The sequence below is a fragment of the Rutidosis leptorrhynchoides genome, chromosome 10 (genome assembly GCF_046630445.1).
Source record: "Rutidosis leptorrhynchoides isolate AG116_Rl617_1_P2 chromosome 10, CSIRO_AGI_Rlap_v1, whole genome shotgun sequence".
Taxonomy (NCBI): Eukaryota; Viridiplantae; Streptophyta; class Magnoliopsida; order Asterales; family Asteraceae; genus Rutidosis; species Rutidosis leptorrhynchoides.
Genome location: NC_092342.1, coordinates 91,975,565 through 91,989,626, shown reverse-complemented (window position 1 = coordinate 91,989,626; position 14,062 = coordinate 91,975,565).

Sequence of the window (14,062 nt, the reverse complement as noted above, 5' to 3'; positions counted from 1 at the left end):
GTGCAACCGTACAGATGCAGTGGTGTTGGTGCAACCGGGCAGTGAGTGTGCAATTGTACGGATGCACGATGCAACCGTATGGATGGACTTGCAACCGTATGGATGCATGTGCAACCGTACGGATGCAGATCAGTGATGCATTGTTGTGTAATTTAGTTATTTCCTAGCCGTTATGCTATCCGCGTGACTTATGATGCTCGGGATGTAAATTCTAAAAATGCATAAGTGTTAGGTGGACTTTTAGTGACACCTTTGTTACAGATTTGCTGTACTGTGCCGTTTTGTACTAACGGACAGAAACTAACTTGGTTTGCCTTATGTTCAGGTGATAAGGATAAGGAAGCCGCTCAGTGATAGATTGTCTGAGCTAGTTGCTGGTATTCGGTGAGTGTGTCTATCTCCGAATAGAGTATTAAGTAGCTGACACGCTACTTGTTCAGACTCTTAATATTATGTTTATGTTTAGTTTGAATACCATGTGTAGTTAGATATTCCCATGTGCGCACTGTTAGTTGAACACCAACTGAGGCGGCAAGGTTGGGAACCTACCGAGGCGGCAAGGTAGGGTTGATGTGAGGTCGACCGTGGTAGCCTGGTCGGGTCATGATGTTACTGATTGTTCAGTATAGCATAGAAGGACGCATGTGTTGCGTCTGGATGGTTATGTAGTGGAGTCAGTAAAGCGGACTATCGATAGACTGTAGCCTGATCAGCTAAGTCGTGTGCTCGTACAAGCCGCCGATCCTCATATTTTCAGTTGTTGTATGCTAGTTCAGGACGTTAGCATATATGTGACCCTTTCATGTTCAGTTACTTATGCTTGGTCTGTTAGATAGTATCCATTCACTTAGTAGTTGTGCTATTCCCCCACATTTCCACCCCTTGCAGGTTTAGGTACTGCTGATTAGGACGGGTGTTGCAGACGGGTTGAAGATATGTTTGCATATTGGCTGAACTCTGATGTTTTCTTATTTTGTAATGTTTTTATGTAACACCGTCGTTTTGGAATATTGTAATAATGTTAACTATGTTTTGTAAACGTTAACCAAGATTATTTTAGTAATTAAATGTACTTCCGCTGTGATAAAAAAAATTAGGGTGTTACAACTTGGTATCAGAGCGTGGTTTAGCAGCAAGTACGTGCGCGTATTTGTTCCTAAACCCTGAGTTAAGTCAAACATGTCAGTGGGATTGGGGGGGGGGGGCTAAGTGAATGTAGGATATTTGTGCATGCTAGTGTTTAGAAACTAATAGTTATCCACTAAGCTTTTGTGTGAGTGTTTTGTAGCACAGATGACAGATAACAGAGATGTGAACGCTACAAACATGATCCACCCCGGAACGTTTAGTGCTCCTGATGTGGAGGATGAGGCAGAGGTTTATGATGCTGATTATGTGCATGAACTTGAAAGTAAATTTAAGGAAGCTCAGGAAAAGTTTGCTGAGCTTGAATTAGCTAGGCAGTCGAGTAATGAGGATACACCGCTAGGTTTTGCCACTGCACAGTCACATACCGTACTGCAAATACACCAGATCCAGTAAATACCCATTACAGAACCAATTCCCTCAGCATGTCATGCCACCACAGAATTACTACCAGTATCAAAAATCCCATGATGATGAACCAAGTACAGCCACCCATATATCAACAATCATTTTTACAACAACAATTGAACAACAATACCAACCACCAAAAAGATGCACCTTTAAACAATTCAGAGATTGTAGATCGTCTCCGTTCTCGGGAAGTTCTGACCCAGCTGTGACTCTCAATTGGTTAAGGGAGGTTGAAAAAGCATTTGAGGCTTGTCAGTGTGAGCCAGAATTAAAGGTGACTTATGCGAGCAGGTTGTTGAAAGATAGAGCAATGGTGTGGTGGGATTCTGTGATAGCTAATGTCCCTAAAGAGCAAGTTAGAATGATTACTTGGGAACAGTTTTATGCGAAGGTACGTGAACAGTACTGTAATGTGTTCGATATGAACAGCATCAAGATGGAGTTCCTAGAAATGCGGATGACACCGCAGATGTCAATTGATGAGGTGATTGAGAAATTCATGGACAAGTTAAGGTTTGTGCAACAATGGGTGCCTGATGAACAATCAAGAATCCAGGATTATCTTGCCAAAATACAGGACCTTTGTGAGGTCAGTGCCGACGTTGTCCCAAGCTTTTGTGATGGCAAAGATGGTGGAAAGTGATGTAATAGCAGCTAGGGGTATTGAATTTGGAAGTATTGCACCGCAGGGTAGTCAGGATACCAGTCAGTCAGGTTCAAAATCTAAGAAATCGTTTGGGTTTAGACAAAAGGGTAAGGGTAATCAAGGTAGTTCGGGTTCAGGCTTTGGAAAGAGAGAATGGTGTAAAAGTTGTAAGTCTTCTCACAGTGGGCAGTGCTCTGAGGCAACGAGAAGATGTTTAAGATGTGGTATGGTAGGTCATGAGTCTCAGGGGTGTTCCTTCAGGGAAAATGTTTGTTGGAGTTGTCATCCACCGGGTCACCGTTCAGCTAGTTGTCAGGCGTCAAAGGGCGCAAGTTCTAGGGCAGGGTCAGGGGCGCGTTCGGTATCTGTCAGGGGTTCCACAGCCTCCAGTGGAGGGAAAAGAAAGAATCCGCTGACTGCAGAAGCAAGGGCCTTTCAGATGACAGTCGAGGCCGCAACTAATAATGATGACGTTATAACCGGTATGTTCTTGATCAACTCAATACCTGCTAGAGTATTGTTTAATTAGGGTGCAAATAGGACGTTTATGTCTATAGATTTCTGTACTAAGTTAGGGTTACCTGCTACTGTGCTTCCTGAGCCTGTTAGAGTAGAGGTAGCTGATGGTAAGACGGTTCCAGTCACAACGTATGTGTCTGGGGATAGTATAGAAATTGATGGTAGACCACTTGCTATGTCATGTTTAGTGTTGCCTATCCCAAGCTTCGATGTAGTGTTAGGGATGAACTGGATGAGCCTACATAAGGCCCACATTAAGTGTGATAAGAAGATTGTGACTTTTCGTTTGACAGATGGAACCCGTATTGTGGCCCGAGGGAAACAAAGTGGGTTCAGTTTTCCATTGATCTCTATGATGAAGGCGAAGAAGTCACTTTCTAAAGAGTGTGAGTCTTTTATGGCTTATGTTATTGACGCTAAGATAGAGAAGAGATTTGCTACTGATATTCCAATGGTTTCGGAATTTCCTGAGGTATTTCCTGACGAATTACCGGGGTTGCTGTGACGACCCGGAAATTTCCGACCAAATTTAAACTTAATCTTGATATATTTTTGACACGATAAGCAAAGTCTGTAATATTGAAATCTCAAAAACTTTGAACTATGTTCATGTATTCATTGACCTTCGACCATTCTCGACGATTCACGAACGATTATATGTAAATAAATGTGTATACATATAAAAATAAATATAAATATATGTATAGAGTATATTAAAAATAATTATTTAATGATTGTAATACTCGTTGGATGTTTCGATTATTATTTAGAGAAGTTTAAGTCGAACTTATATGATTTTAAAATAAATGGTGATCCGAAAATGAGTTCTATAAATTTTAGGCTTATTAAAAATGTATTTAGGAACTATTTATTAAATTTTAAAACTTTTTATATTTTACTTGGGATTGGGAGTGAATAATTAATGTAATTTTTATTTAATAGTTAATGATCGAATTTTATACCATAATGAACAAAATAAATAAATATAATTAATTTAAAAATATGGAATTTTTCTGAACACTTTTATCCGCCACTAATTAACAACGGAGCACGAAATAATACCTTAATTCCTATGTCGACTAAATAGTAACCGATGGCTTTACTATTGTTTTTTTCATTTCAATTCATGATTTCAAAAAGTATTATTATATTGTATGCATGATGAGTTGTAAAACACGTTTTAAAATCTTGGGATTCATAAACCTACATTATGTAATATCATATGTAGCTACAATCTACTTGGATATTCAAGACAAAAACATAAAACAAAACCCATATATCATCACTTTCTTCTTTATAGTACCACCACCATCTGTTCTCCGTTTTCGTACCAACACCAAAACCCACCACATGAAACCAACTCTCCATTTGAACATCATCTTTAAATTGCTAAACACCACCATGAACAACTTATATTTCTTGTTTCCTACGAACACCACTCAAACCCACTACCATCTTATCAACACCATAACCATACTTACAATTGTTGCAACTACTATACTCACTCGTTATTTATGTTCCTGGTCAAGTTCATACCTAAAACAAACACCACCACTCCATCATTGAACAACCCATTTAAAACCTACGACTACAATCTGCTTCTTGTTCGTGCTCGAACCACCAAGAACCCCAACTTTCACTTTCATCAAAACCCACCAAAACTCTATAGTGATTAGCTATTGCCTTTTATTTACATCTGTCTTGAACAAGACTACTGTATGGAGTTCGGCTAGCACCCCAAAACTAAACCACATCACCATTTGTGCTCTTGTTATCAAATTAAAAAAAAAACCTACTGCCCCTTCCTTTTGCCGTTCGAAACAAACCCAACAAACCACACCTACAACCTTTGAAAACCAATTGTAATCATGGTTAACTTCTGCAACCTTCATCACCCAAGAATCATCATCCACCTTCACCATTCAAACGGAATTAAGACCACAGCCCAACCATCATCACCACGTCCATCTCTCTCTCATCCTTTCTCTCTCTTAATTCTATTTCTGTTTACAACAACTACATCAAATCTGATTACTAATTTCTTATTGTTGCATTGATAAACGACTAAGGGGAGTACTACGGTTGATGTAACAATCCCGTTCAATTTGCTTGGCTGTCATATATCCGTTTATACAACTATTAGAATAATACGGATATGATATTAATATTGATGATGGTAATGTGATTAGATAAGAATGAAATAATTAAAGTGATAAAGTTATGGTGGATGAGCTGTAAAGTACTTTTGATAATCGAGTGTTTTGGCTCCTGGCATATACTCCATACGTATTAAACATAGAAGATTTAAACTTGTTGGACGATATTTTGTTGGGCCTTGAAAACGGCTGTTGGGCCAAGAACTTGTTAAGCATTTGGGCCGAGCCTTCGTCTATTGTTGGGCTGTATGATTCTGATGAGTTGGCCGAAACATTTCCATCTGTTTTGGCCGCCACGTTTGTCTTTCTTTTAATTTTTTTTTTTTACGAAAGCAGTAAATGGAACGGTGATGATTATGATGATGTATATGAAGAATGATGCATGATAATAGAGATCGTGATTGTTGAATGATGCTGAGTATGATACGTGAGATATGATCACAATGATCATAATGATTAAGTCATGATGATGATAGTGACCGTGAATGAAGATAAAATGATGGTAACGATGATGAGTATGATCAAGATGTAACGATGGTGATGTATGTGTATGATGATGAAATCACGAGACACCAATGATGATGGTTATGATGTTAACAAGGATGATAAGATCGATGATTATGAAAAAGATGATGATTATGATCATAGTAGCAACAGTATAATGATGTCGATGATGAGGTTTAGATGATGATGATGGATGTACGAAGATGATGATGATGATTCTGTCGATGATTAGATGATGATGTATGGTGGTATATAAAATGATGATAATGAAGATCGTACGATGATAAACATAGGATGATGATGATGATATGTTATGATGATGATGGTATAAATTTTATTATTATTATTATTATTATTATTATTATTATTATTATTATTATTATTATAAGTATTATTAGTATTATGATTATTATTAAAATTAATATTATTAATATGAGTATCATTATTAGTATTATCAATATTAAATTTTTTTTATTATTATTATTAGAAAAATTATTATTATAGTTATTACTATCATTTTCATTAAAATTTGATATTATTTTTATCATTAATATTACCATTATCATTATTACTAAAAATATCATTTTTATCAAAAATTATCATTATTACTAAAATTATTATTAATATTAAAAATTATCATTGTCATTAAAATTGTCATTTTTTTATAAAAATTATTATTATCATTACTATTTTAATTATCATTATTATTTTAATTATCATTTTTATTATTATTTTTATAACAAATAAATATTATACTTATATTACATATAATTATATACTAAACATATTAACATTATTTTTATAAATATTACATATAACAAAGTATTGACAAAATACTAATATACATATTAATATATCTACATATATAAATATTAATCATTTTAAATATATACAAATTAAATACATATAACATATAAACTAAGATATAATATATATAAATTTGTTCGATTACAAATATATGTGTTAATACATATACAAATGATATAGGTTCTTGAATCCGAGGCCAACCCTACATTTGTTCAATGTCGTTATATCTACGATTAGTGTTACAGTTATTAAAGAAAGAGCAGTTATATGCTAAGTTTTCGAAGTGTGAGTTCTGGCTTCGAGAAGTACAGTTTCTGGGTCATGTTATCTGTGAGGCAGGTAATAAAGTGGATCCGTCAAAAATAAAAGCGGTAATGGGTTGGAATTACCCGAAGACGCCGACATTATCACAGATTTATAAAAGATTTTTATAAAATAGCGGGTCCGTTAACCAAATTGACTAGAAAAGATGTAAGTTTTCGATGGAGTGACCAACAGGAACAGGCCTTTCAGACTCTGAAATAGTTATTGTGTCAGGCTCTAGTGTTAGCATTGTCAGAGGATTCAGATGACTTTGTGGTTTATTGTGATGCGTCAATTGCCGGGTTAGGGTGTGTACTGATGCAGAGAGATAAAGTTATTGCGTACGCTTCTCGTCAGTTAAAGACACACGAACGTAACTATCCGATTCATGATTTAGAAATAGCTGCAGTAGTATTTGCGTTGAAGCTTTAGAGACATTACTTATATGGTATAAAGTGTATAATATGTACAGATCATAAGAGTCTTCAGTATATTTTCACGCAGAAAGAACTGAATATGCGACAGAGACGGTGGATTGAACTTATCAAGGATTATGATTGTGAAATAAAGTATCATCCGGGCAAAGCGAATGTTGTTGCCGATGCTTTAAGTCGTAAGAAAACTATGGAGACCGTGAAATTTATGAGAATTGAAATAGTTTTAGACCTTATTGAACAGATAAAACAAGTTCAAGCCCAAGCGATATTGGAGGAGAACTTAAAGACTGAACTGATGACTAAAATTAAAGACCAATTGACTGATGATTCCAGAGGACTTAAGACGTTTAAGAATCAAATTTGATTGCCTATGCTTGGAGATTTAAGGAAATTGATCTTAAATAAAGCTCACAAATCGAGGTTGACCATCCATCCGAGTAGTACCAAGATGTATAACGACTTGAAATCGATGTATTGGTGGCCAACAATGAAGAAAGATGTTGCTCAATTTGTAGAAAGATGTCATATTTGTGCTCAGGTTAAAGTTGAACATCAGAAACCCTATGGTTCATTGCAGCAGTTGAAAATTCCATAGTGGAAATGGGATCATATTACGATGGATTTTGTAACCAAATTACCTAGATCTCAGAGAGGTAATGATATGATATGGGTAATTGTTGATCGACTGACAAAGAGTGCACATTTCTTAGCAACAAAAGAGACAGCCCCGTTGAGTACTTTGGCAGAATTATACTTGAAAGAGATAGTTAGTTGACATGGGGATCCATTATCTATCGTATCCGACAGGGATTCTAGATTTGTGTCTAACTTCTGGAACAGTTTACAGAAGAGTTTATGAATGAGGGTGAATCTGAGTACATCGTATCATCCATAGACTGACGGCCAGAGTGAACGTACAATACAGACACTAGAGGATATGCTTAGGTCCTGTGTGTTAGAGTACGGTGGTCCATGGGATATCCATTTACCTTTAATCGAGTTCGCCTACAACATTACTTACCATTCAAGTATTGGGATGCCACCTTATGAAATGTTGTATGGTCGCAAGTGTAGAACGCCGACTTGTTGGTTAGAAGCCGGTGAGAAACAATTTTCAGGTCCAGAATTAGTCCATATAACAGCAGATAAGGTAGCAATAGCTCGTGAAAAGTTGAAAGCGGTACGTGACAGACATAAAATGTATGCCGATCCACGTAGACGTCTGGTAAACTTTGAGGTAGGTGATCATGTTTACTTGAAAGTTTCACCGTGGAAGGGAGTTATCAGGTTTGGCAAGCGAGGAAAGTTAGCTCCGAGGTATATTGGGCCGTTCAAAATTATTCAAAGGGTTAACGACCAGACTGTTGTGTTAGAGCTTCCAGCAGAGTTGGCAGGGATACACAACACATTTAATGTGTGTTACCTTAGGAAGTGTAAGGTCGATGATGAGGCGCAACTGGTTCCATTAAGCGATTTGAGGGTTGACTTGAATCAAAACTTAGTTGAAGAACCGGTTAGGATTGTTGATAGAAAGGTGATAAAGTTGAGAAAGAAAGATATCCATATGGTGCTTGTTGAGTGGAAGCATAGTTTAGGATCGAACCTTACGTGGGAGACCGAAGATGTAACATCCTCAACTGGGCCTAGCTGTAAGATTACTAGTTTGCCCTTAAGTTTGTGTTGTGTTATTATATGCTTTTATTTTTATTTAATATTTATTATTAATTGATGATGTGGTTAGGACCAGTTTGTGACAAGGGTCACAGAACAGGTTTATTTATTTAATTTGGACTTCATTTGGGTTGCCAAATAACGAACAAAAGATATCAGATAACTGATAAATACCCCTGTATTGTACAGTATGGGAATTAAACCCAAATAAGTGACTTGTGACTGTCACTCCTTGGCACTTTCCAGAATCATTACACACACATACACCCATTTCTTCTTCATTTTCTCTACCTAACTAAACCCTAAATTTTCCATTCTTGTTCTTGAATCTGATTGAGTGTTAAAATCGTGTTCCTTGTGTTTCACCAAATCTATCAAGGTAAGAATCAAGTGTTTTCATGTCCAATTCATGTCAAAATTGGGGTTTTTGTCTAGTTTTGTACAAATGGTGATATTGGGTCAAAATCACTTGATATGTTGTTGTTTGGGTGTCAAATGAGTTGCTTTGAGTACCCAAATGATTTGTGTACAATTTATGGTCAATTTCATGGTCTAAAACAAGTTCAGGAACAAGATTTGGTCGAAATTAGCTTAAACCCGTAGCTTTGTTCTTCAGCACTGCAGATAAACACAGTCGGCCGAGTGTCTCCTGACATTCGACCGACCGTCTCGACTAACGACCGAGTGTGTGAGACACACGGTCGAGTGTGTCTGCAAGAGACCATCGATCAAGTGACTAGACACTCGACCGAGTGAGTGTAGACAGTCGGCCGACTGTCTCTGACAGTCGCCCGAATGTCTTTGGCAGTGGAAGATGTTACTAAGTGTTGATTTTAGCCGTTATGCTGCCCGTTTGTATATTGACGAATATATGATGTTATGACTTGGTTTAAAAGTTATGATGAAGTATCTGTGTATGTATATAAGTGTCTATATATGTGTGTGTATGTGTGGATATATGTATATATATATGTGTACACACACACACACACACACACACACACATATATATATATATATATATATATATATATATATTATGATTGTGATATTGTTAGTATTTAGAATATGATTTACTAACTTGTGAGTATTGTTTGCAGGTGATACAGACAAGGAGAAGACTTGGTGACATTAGACTACCGAGTGAGGCCATTATCGGTGAGTGGGACTAACTGGAGTATAGAGTATAGAGTAGCATGTTATATTATGATTGTCATGATTGTTAGATATACTTACCGATACAGTTAGTTAGTATGTTGTGTTGATTGCATGTTAGTTGATGCTTGCCTGTTGGAGCCCAGTGCGTCCCTATTGAGTGGTTGCCTCGGTAGGAGAGATCAACTTGCGGGTTGGGTTCCTCATGTGGTTGCCTAGACAATCGTGGTGTATATATGTGAATGACGCATCTGTCATGTGTGGATTATATATATACATATGGTGGTGGAGGAACTTCTGGTAAGCTCCAGTCCGATCAACTAGTGGTTAATGGTTTGGCCGAGCCTCCAGAGTCTCTGTAGACGGCACTTGGGTGATGTTTGTGTGTTAGATTTTATGACATGATTAGTATGACGGTTCCTGTATACTATTACCTGTAGTTAGTTGCACCCACTTAGCTTTGTGCTAACCCCCTCCTATTCCCTGCAGGTTGATAGTTGCTTACTTGATAGAGTCCAAGGAGATGGATTGTTGGGAGATATGTTTGACTAGTCGTAACTCTGATGTCACGTCTTTTATATTAAAGTTGTATTAATGTTTTAATATAACACCCGGTCATTTATTTATGAACGTTTTTATGGTTAAGGGATTATATATATACACATGTTTATATTATGCATCAGTAAATTGGCCTTCTGATGTATTTTTTAAAAAAAAATTTGGGGTGTTATAAGTTGGTATCAGAGTGTAGGTTTGGCAGCATGTACACGGAAGTGACATGTTCCCAAACCGTGTGTCGAGTCAAACATATCTTGGGGAGGATTAAGTGAATGAAGTAGGTAATGACGAGTTAGTTGGCAAGAACTAACAGATTATCTACTAAGCTTTTGTATGTGAGATGTTGTGAGAAAACATGTATGAAGATCGATTCCACCCTGCTGGTGCCCCGTTAACCCTCAGTACTGACAGAACTTCGGTAGATGTATTTGACACCAATTTGGATGAAGTACTTGACGAGTATTAGTTGCCGTGGCCCTAAGGATAAGGATTCAGTTGCATAGCTGATGAGGATCAAGGGTGAGGGTGCGATCGAGGTGTTGATAGATACAGAAGATGTCTTCTTATACATAAAGGTACATTCCGGTTACATTAATGTAATTATTATTATTGTTCCTGTAGATTGTGTTTTTGTATTTGTTGAATACTGTGATGGATGTAAAGATGATCTGTAGTAATTAGTTGGGATTATGTGTGACTAGGTGCTTCTGCTTGTAAGATAGAAGTAGTTGATAGTTTGATGACTCCAATTAGGACGGCTGCGTCTGGAGCTACCCCTGACATGATTGGGATTTTATTCCCTTAAAACTGACGGCCATGATTAGAGAAACCTGTTAGATATGGCACATGTGATAAATTGTCATGATTTTGTGGGTTGTTTGATATGGCCTGTTACACGTTTAATCTGCTAGAATTATGTAGTATCATGGTAATAGTACTTGATCTGTTATACAGATTGTGAGTCAATTGTTAGTCTGGACCTGACGAACTAGTGTGTATGATTTGTTAGTATTAATGAAGACTTGTATGGAGTCTTTATCTTTACCGTTGACCGATGGGACACGCGTAGTGACCCATAGATACTGATTAGGGTAGTGGTCCCTTGGATTATTGATAAATGGCCTGAAACGTATTTTTGGGATCTTATGACATGTAGTTTGCATGTGTATAGACTGTGACTGAATTAGTATGTGTGACTGACCTGTTGGATAGCGGAGTATGACTGGACTTGTGATGTTGAATTTGTATGATTTGCAGTTCCTTTCTCAGACTCACGGGGACACACATAGTGGTCCTCAAGGATTGGAATAGAATAGTAGTTTCCTTGTCATTTGATGAAGGACTCGGACCTTGTATGTTGTTGCCTTGTATATATAGTATGTGTGCCACGTCTAATGATGACTTTACTGTACTGTTGTACGTGACTGGCCTAGATGAGTGAGACCTTAGTTGGACCCCGAAGATTTGATTTCTTTCCACATACTCATGAGAATTGGTGGTGACTTTTATGGAGTAAGTTGATTGAAACTTTCATCTTGTCGTTGCTATGAGATAGTGATAACCTGTTGTGTTGCCCTTTAATGTGTTGTATTGATGAACTCGATTAAGATCTTGTTTCGAAATACTCAAAATAAAAGTGTGATTTAGAATGATGTATTACGTTTGGCCAGCGGAAATACATTGTAGTAAATCATACAAGTAGTTTCGAGAGTCAGAAGAGATGTAGCGAGTGTTGGATCGGATGTTGTTTGACGATTAATGCGATTTTTGATGACTGTTGACCGAGAGTTGACTAATTCGACATAGTAATGCTAGTTGAAAAATATCTGGACCTAGGCTATTGATGATCGAATAAGTTTCAGTTTTGAGTTCTGATGAAGTTTTAAGCAAATAAAGACGATGCAGAGATAGTTTTAGTGATGTCAAACACATGTATTGATGTCATTTGACGAACTTAATCGTTAGATGGATGTGTATTGATTGTGTTAGTGGATATCATTGACTTGAAATCCATGTTCGAACGATTAAAGTTGGTTTTAAATTGCATTTGTTAGCGTTTCTTCTAATGACGATTTGAATAAAGCCATACTTTAAGTGATGAATTTCAGGTAAGTATCGACGTAGTTGAGTGATTTATGATGAAACTCTTAAATATCGAGTTTGAATTAGGTATTTAACTGCAGATGTCGGGTTATTTTGTTATGATTGGTGTTGACCTAACGTTAAATTATTTGAAGAATTGGCTATTTTCTTTGTGTATAGAGCTTAGTGTTACCTTTGGACCTGTGACATTAACCTAACTAATACTGAAAAATCGATGAAAATGACTTAGGAAATAACCCCAAGATGAAAGGGATGGATATAAAGTGGTGAGTCGATAGCGGTATTTAGTGACTCTAGTATGTTAACCTAGACTTGTTATGAGACTTTGTGTAGAAACCCAATTGACTGACGACGAAACAAGGGGATTGACGGGAATCACTTAGCGATCATAAATAAATTGTACGTAATTGACGATGACTGATGACTTGTTAACCCTTTCCGTTTGGGGTTCAGACGGAATTTGACTCATTTAGTTTTTGGATTGTGACAGGTTTTCAGTATTGAATTACTTTTTGCAAGCGGTGAGGATGACGATTTAGACTAGAGGGTGGGGAAGGATTCAGGCATTCGTGTAGTGTAAGTAAAGCTTGCAAAACTGGCGTGTAGTGGGTCTTTGATTAGAGGGTTAGTAGTCTTATCAAACTATTGTGTTTTATTTTGGACCAGTAAGCTTTCATTTGCCTATGAGAATGGACTAAACTTTGTAGCGCTTGTGACCGCAAAACGTGATGTGACTTAAGTCACGTGGTGGCCGGTGTGGTGGTTTGTCCTACCCATGACCTTTGTTGACTTTGACTAACCAGATTCCGAGGACGGAATCTTCTTAAGGGGGGGTAGATTTGTAACATCCTCAACTGGGCCTAACTGTAAGATTACTAGTTTGCCCTTAAGTTTGTGTTGTGTTATTATATGCTTTTATTTTTATTTAATATTTATTATTAATTGATGATGTGGTTAGGACCAGTTTGTGACAAGGGTCACAGAACAGGGTTGTTTATTTAATTTGGACTTCGTTTGGGTTGCCAAATAACGAACAAAAGATATTAGATAACTGATAAATACCCGTGTATTGCACAGTATGGTAATTAAACCCAAATAAGTGACTTGTGCCTGTCACTCCTTGGCACTTTCCAAAATCATTACACACACATACACCCATTTCTTCTTCCTTTTCTCTACCTAACTAAACCCTAAATTTTCCATTCTTGTTCTTGAATCTGATTGAGTGTTAAAATCGTGTTCCTTGTGTTTCACTGAATCTATCAAGGTAAGAATAAAGTGTTTTCATGTCCAAATACATGTCAAAATTGGGGTTTTTGTCTAGTTTTGTAAAAATGGTGATTTTGGGTCAAAATCACTTGATATGTTGTTGTTTGGGTGTCAAATGAGTTGCTTTGAGTACCCAAATGATTTGTGTACAACTTATGAAGACCTAATCTAGTTGTATGATGAACCCTAGAATTCAAAGTCTTAAATTGATACAATGTTAATCATGATTTCAATGGTTTTTGAGGTTTTTATGAGCACAATTGATTATTAGCATCAATTTGAGTGGGAGTTTCAAATTAGGGTTTCTTTAAGCAATGTTTGAAGAATTCATCATACTAACACAATTGAATGAGGAGAATTCATAGATTAATCTTACC